Genomic DNA, 7,430 nt, shown 5'->3' on the forward strand with positions numbered 1-7,430 from the left:
ATCACAAAAATGGGCAGAGAGAAGACCAGGTGGATTTGGGGAATAAACAACTAAAACTTTTAGAAATGAAAAATGCATTTGTTCCAGTAAAAAACTTCTCAATGGGGCGGCGCCTGTGGCTCAGTCGGTAGGGCGCCGGCCCCATATACCAAGGGTGGCGGGTTCAAACCCGGCCCCGGCCAGACTGCAACCAAAAAATAGCCGGGCGTTGTGGCGGCCGCCTGTAGTCCCAGCTACTCGGGAGGCTGAGGCAAGAGAATCGCTTAAGCCCAGGAGTTGGAGGTTGCTGTGAGCTGTGTAAGGCCACGGCACTCTACCGAGGGCCATAAAGTGAGACTCTGTCTCTACAAAAAAAAAAAAAAAAAAAACTTCTCAATGGGTTAGACAGATTAGACACAGCTAAACAGAGATCAGGGAGTTGGATAAAACTTTAAGAAATCACCCAAAATGTGATGCAGAGAATCAAGCAAATGGAGACTATGATAGGTCAAGAAATACTGAGAATAAAGGGAAAAGGCCTAACAATATATTTAGTTGAAGATCCAGGAGGAGGGGGAACAGATGAATGAAGCACAGGCAATAACTGAAGAAGTAACTAGATGACTTACTGCTGGGTATGTGGGCGTGTGATAAAGCTGGAAGAGGTAGTGGGTGGTTCTGGCCTCTTCCTTACCATCATGTCTCATCCCACCTTCACTACAGTCACAGCCACTGATGCGCCAGTCTGCTTTAGTCCCCAACAAACCCAGAATTTCACCCTGATTTATATCATGTGTGGAGGAAAAGCAGCCTCCACAGTTTATTTCAAGATGGTTGAAGGATCCAATTGATGCCATGTCTTTGCAGTAGCCTTTTGTGGTGAGGCAAAGTGATCACCAAGACAGCAGGTTCTCCTAAAGCCTTCTACATCACAGTCTGAAAGACAATAAGACGTGGCAGTCCCTGGGTTTTGTTTTGGGACAACTGGAACCAAGAGTGGTATCCTCATACTGTGAGTCTACCTAGGGCCTGACCCTTGATCTAAACTCTCTCTTCTAGTCATTCATCAAGAGTATTTCTTTATAAAACAGCAATCCAAAGTACTGTTTTAAAGAAAAGTATTCAAGGCCGGATGAGGTGGCTCACGCCTGTAATCCCAACACTCTGGGAGGCCGAGGCAGGTGGATTGCTTGAGCTCAGGAAATTCAGACCAGCCTGAGCAAGAGCAAGACCCTGTCTCTAAAAATAGCTGGGTGTTGTGGTGAGCACCTGTAGTCCCAGCTACTTGGGAGGCTGGGCAAGAGGATCACTTGAGCCCAGAAGTTTGAGGTTGCCATGAGCTATGACACAGCAGTCTACAAAGAGCGACAAAGTGAGACTCAGCCTTAAAAAAAAAAATGTATTCCTTTTGATTTATTTGGATCTTTGTTAAAGAAAAAAAATTATTCCGGTACTGTGACAACCCACTGTGTTTTCTTTTCTTTTTTTTTTTTTTTTGTAGAGACGGAGTCTCACTGTACCGCCCTCGGTAGAGTGCCGTGGCATCACACAGCTCATAGCAACCTCTAACTCTTGGGCTTACGCAATTCTCTTGCCTCAGCCTCCCGAGCAGCCGGGACTACAGGCGCCCGCCACAACGCCCGGCTATTTTTTTGTTGCCGTTTGGCCGGGGCTGGGTCCGAACCCGCCACTCTTGGCATATGGGGCCGGCGCCCTACTCACTGAGCCACAGGCGCCGCCCCCCACTGAGTTTTCTATGTAGTTGCACACCATGGAGTTCATTTCCTTTCTGGATTATAACTGTACCTTGGACAGTAAGGGCACTTTTGAAAGTACACAACTAGCTCACCTGACCTCAAACCCCAAAGTGGATAAGACCCTGTTCAACAGAAGGGTTAAGCACCCCCAGGCTGCAGGGTCCATCCAGGCCAAGAGAATGCTCTCTGTCCCCAAGAGAGCCAAAGTCATTTTGACACATGCCAGGGCTTGGATGGTGGAAACAGAGAACATTTCTGGATTTCAGAACAAAGTCTTCCTGGAGCCCTCTGCACTTCACGGATCCCATGTGTGGTGTCAAAGCTATGTAGACTATTTCAAGAGGAACAGAAAATGCTCTTAGTTCTGTTTTTAGTACTAAAGACAAAGTTACCTATGTAATTTGCAAAGCTTGTTGCAAAATGAACATGCAAGCCCCTTATTTAAGTATCATGAAAAAAAGGATAAAGGTATTAACTATACAGGTTTTTCCTTTCTTCCATAATTTCTTTCTTGTCATGATGTTTCTAAATTTACTATTTAATGTTGTTCTAAGTAAAGTCAAAAATTTAGGCCTGGACAATAGTGAGACCCCATCTCTACAGAAAAATAAGAAAAATTTGCTGGGTGTAGTGCGGCGTATGCCTATAGTTCCAGCTACTCAGGAGGCTGAGGCAGGAGGATTGCCTGAGCCCACAAGGTGAGGTTGCATTGAGCCATGATGATGCTACTGTACTCCTGGCAACAGAGCGAGACCCTGTCTCAAAAAAAAAAAAATTATTAGCATGAATTTGTATGTTGATAGTTTTAAATGCAAACATAAGAACCTTTAACCTTTATGTGAAATTACAGAAATTGCATAATTGGTATTTTGTGGCTTGTATACTCATGTGTTTTGTTCTTGCCAGGGCAGTGGAAATGCTGCACAAAAGTAACTTAAATGTTTTATTTTATTCAATACCACACATAGCAGCACTGTATATTTGATTTACATTTAAGGATGAACTAAAAGGAAAAAGAATTACTAGTTGCCTTATCTTTTCCTTTTTCTATGTCATTGTGTTCAATACAAATGGTGGCTAATCAAAGAAGCAACATAGTAAGTAAGAATAGGGTTTCTTGGTTTGTGTCTCTTAAAACTCTTTGTCTTGGGCGGCGCCTGTGGCTCAGTGCATAGGGCGCTGGCCCCATATGCCGAGGGTGGCGGGTTCAAACCCGACCCCGGCCAAACTGCAACCAAAAAATAGCTGGGCGTTGTGGCGGGCGCCTGTAGTCCCAGCTACTCGGGAGGCTGAGGCAAGAGAATTGCTTAAGCCCAGGAGTTGGAGGTTGCTGTGAGCTGTGTGATGCCATGGGGCTCTACCCAGGGCCATAAAGTAGGACTCTGTCTCTACAAAAAAAAAAAAATACTCTTTGTCTTTTTTCTTCATTCAAACCAAGTTCTGGTTAAAACTGAAACCATGGCCTGGCACAGTGACTAAAGCCTGTAATCCTAGCACTCTGGGAGGCCCGGGTGGCTGGACTGCCTGAACTCATGTGTTTGAGACCAGCCTGAGCAAGAGTGAGACCCTGTCTCTAAAACTAGCTGGCTGTTATGGCAGGTGCCTATAGTTCCAGCTACTTGGGAGGCTGAGGCAAGAGGATCGCCTAAGCCCAAGAGTTTGAGGTTGCTGTGGGATATGACACCACAGCATACTACAGAGGGTGACAGACTGAGACTTTGTTGTAAAAAGAAAAAAAAAAAAAAAAAAGCGAAGTATGGCCTCTTTGGGCTGTCAGCACCTCTGCCCCCAGTAGTAGATGTAACATGCTTTACTTGGCACTTGTTTTGAGTTTCACTGCATGGCACACATTGGATTCACTGCAACTCCGTGCTCAAGGGGAATTGCATATCTATATGTTAACGGAGTGGCAAGGGACATCTCTTGTACTCACGCATGTTGCCTGTTCCATTGGACTTCACTTACAAAACACAAGTTTAAAGATAAAATTATTAAGAATTTCAAGATAGAGGGGTGGCGCCTGTGGCTCAAGGAGTAGGGCGCCTGTCCCATATGCTGGAGGTGGCGGGTTCAAACCCAGCCCCGGCCAAAAACCACAAAAAAAAAAAAAGAAAAAAAGAATTTCAAGATAGGGACAGCAGAATTTTAAACCAATCATGGGTCCGGACTTGGTGGCTCATGAGGATTGCTTGAGGTCAGGAGTTCAAGACCAGCCTGATCAACATAGTGAGACACGGTCTCTACAAAGTAGTTAGCTGGTTTGGGCGGTGCCCGTAGCTCAGTGATTACAGCGCTTGCCACATACACCCAGGCTGGCAGTTTGAACCTGGCCTGGGCCAGCTAAACAACGACAACTGCAACAATAAAATAGCCGGGTGTTGTGGTGGGCACCTGTAGTCCCAGGTACTTGGGAGGCTGAGGCAAGAGAATTGCTTAAGCCCAAGAGTTTAAGGTTGTTGTGAGCTGTGGTACTATGGCACTCCATGGAGGGCAACATAGTGAGACTTTGTCTCAAAAAAAAAAAAAAAAAGCTGGGCATGGTGATGTGTGCCTGTAATCCCAGTTACTTGGAAGGCTGAGGCAGGAGGATCACTTTAGCCTAGGAGTTTGAGGCAGCAGTGAGCTATGATCTTGCCACTGTCCTCCAGCTAGGATGGCAGAGCAAGATCCTGTCTTTTAAAAACTAAAAACTAAAAACAATAAGCCAAGCACTGGGCCTTTCTGAGCTCAGTGCTTTGTACTATTACTTAGGTCATACACCCCTGAAGCTGAAAGAATGAAGTGAGAAAAGACTAAGATGTACCCTTGGGTGTATCATCTATTACAGAATGCTGGAAAAGGGCTTGTTAGACATTCAGTCATGTTAAAGTTGTTTTTAAGCAAATGGCTGAGAAAGGTAAAGGTCTAAAGAACTGATGGTCACCTTGTCCAGAAATGCTGAAAGAACTAAAATGTTCATTTGAGGCAAAGGGAACAGTTATTCTGCTTGATTGCATCTTCAGGCTTGGACGGTGATTTTTAAACCTTTTCTTTTATTGCAACCCACAGTAGAAACAGACCATACATAATATCCCAGTCACACACGTACATACATTCCAGAGACAGAAAGTTCCATGAAATGATATACTTAATGATGCATTCTGAGATTTTCTATTTCATTTTTTTTGTATTGCTGGTTGTGACTCCTTCATTTCCAAACACACTAATGACCACCACCTGCAACTTGAAACACAGTGATTTAGGAGAGATAAGTCCAGAGGGCTTTTACCAAGGGAATTGGGATCGCGATCCACATTGTCAGAAATGCCAAATGCTGCACCGTGTCTCTCTGACCAGAGACCACAGCTCCAGCTCTGTAAAGTTTGTAACTTCTTCTGTTTTCAGTTCTCACCTCGAGTTTCCCCTGTTGGGATTTGTACTAAAGGACTATCATTTTGAAATTCAACTGGTATGTTTCAACAAAGATTCTTGGTATTTTATGGTTATCTTCTGATGTAGAGCAAAACTTCAGGTGAATGAAAGCAGACTCGTTTCACTTCTTTTGCTTTAGTTACCCCAGGCTGATGTGGGATAAAAAATGTTGGGTGATTTCTGTTTCATTTCTGTATAGTGAATGAGTGGGGGAAATTTGTGTGTTTAATTCTGAAACCATTTAATTTAGGGTTGTTAGAAAATCAATGATTGTTAAGAAGCATATAGTACTGAATTGAGCATATTGGCATTTATTTAAATTAAATTTTTTTGTAATCGCAAAATCACTTTTTAAACTATTAAAATTTAGTATAAAAAAGGTTTGGCTTATCTTTCTGAGTTTGGTTACAAATTAAGGTTTTTTTTTTTTTTTTTTTTTTTTTTTTTTTGTAGAGACAGAGTCTCACTTTATTGCCCTCGGTAGAGTGCCGTGGCATCACACAGCTCACAGCAACCTCCAACTCCTGGGCTTAGGCGATTCTCCTGCCTCAGCCTCCCAAGTAGCTGGGACTACAGGCGCCCGCCACAACGCCCAGCTATTTTTTGGTTGCAGTTCGGCCGGGGCTGGGTTTGAACCTGCCACCTTCGGTATATGGGGCCGGCGCCTTACCGACTGAGCCACAGGCGCTGCCCTTTTTTTTTTTTTTTTTTTTTTTTTTTTTTTTTTGTAGAGACAGAGTCTCACTTTATCGCCTTCGGTAGAGTGCCATGATGTCACAGGACTCACAGCAACCTCTAGCTCTTGGGCTTCCGTGATTCTCCTGCCTCAGCCTCCCGAGCAGCTGGGAGTACAGGCGCCTGCCACAACGCCTGGCTATTTTTTGGTTGCAGTTCAGCCGGGGCCGGGTTTGAACCCGCCACCCTCGGTATATGGGGCCGGCGCCCTACTCACTGAGCCACAGGCGCCACCCACAAATTAAGGTTTAATAATCCTAATTTTGAATAGCAACTATGTAAGAGTTCTGCATTGAGGATTCCCCTTAATCCCTGAATAAATTTGATGAATTACAGAGTTTGTGACTCTTGAAGGTCAAAAGCCTCAGTGAAAGTCTCGCCAAAATAATATTTTCTTAACTTTGCCCTATAATGTAAGCTCTTAATAGACAGAAGATAATCATTTATTCTTACATTTAATTGGCCAGATGTGCGAAGTACCGTATTACTATATTTAGACCTCTGTAGAAATTTGCATCATATAGTGGTTCCCAACTGGAAAGTGTGAATGTACCAGAATCATTGAGGAGGCATACAACAGACCAAGTTCCAGTTTGAGAGACTAGAATTAAGTGGGGTTTTTTGTTTGTTTGTTTTTTGAGACAGAGTCTCACTATGTTGCCCTCGGTAGAGTGCCATGGCATCACAGCTTGCAGCAACCTCAAACTCTTGGGCTTAAATGATTCTTTTGCCTCCGCTTCCTAAGTAGCTGGGACTTACAGGCACCCTCCACAATGTCTAGCTATTTTTTGGTAGCAGTTGTCATTGTTATTTAGTAGGCCCAGGCCAGATTCGAACCTGCTAGCTTGGGTGTATGTAGCCAGCGCCATAACCACTGTGCATAGGCGCCAAGCCAAACTTAAATGTTTTATTTATTTATTTATTTTTTTTTTTGTAGAGACAGAGTCTCACTTATGGCCCTCGGTAGAGTGCCGTGGCCTCACACAGCTCACAGCAACCTCCAACTCCTGGGCTTAGGCGATTCTCTTGCCTCAGCCTCCCGAGTAGCTGGGACTACAGGCGCCTGCCACAACGCCCGGCTATTTTTTTGGTTGCAGTTCAGCCGGGCCGGGTTTGAACCCGCCACCCTCGGTATATGGGGCCGGTGCCTTACCGACTGAGCCACAGGCGCCGCCCCAAACTTAAATGTTTTAAAAAATTTCCCCCAGGCTGGGTGTGGTGGCTCAGGCGTATAATCCTAGCACTCTAGGGGGCCAAGGCAGGTGGCTTGCTTGAACTCAGGAATTCAAGACCAGCCTGTCTCTGGTAAGACTCTGTCTCTTATTAAAAACAGCAAAACTAGCCAGCAGGTGCCTGTAGTCTCAGCGACTCAAGAGGCCAAAACATGAGATGGCTGAGATGCCATGGCACTCAACTCTAGGGCAACAGAATAAGACTGTGTATAACTAACTAAGTAACTAAATAAATAAAATTAAAAATCCCTGGCTCAGCACCTGTAGTACAGTGGTTACAGTGCCAGCCACGTACACCAAAGCTGGTGGGTTGGAG

The sequence above is a fragment of the Nycticebus coucang genome, chromosome 14, assembly GCF_027406575.1.
Source record: "Nycticebus coucang isolate mNycCou1 chromosome 14, mNycCou1.pri, whole genome shotgun sequence".
NCBI classification, from domain to species: domain Eukaryota; kingdom Metazoa; phylum Chordata; class Mammalia; order Primates; family Lorisidae; genus Nycticebus; species Nycticebus coucang.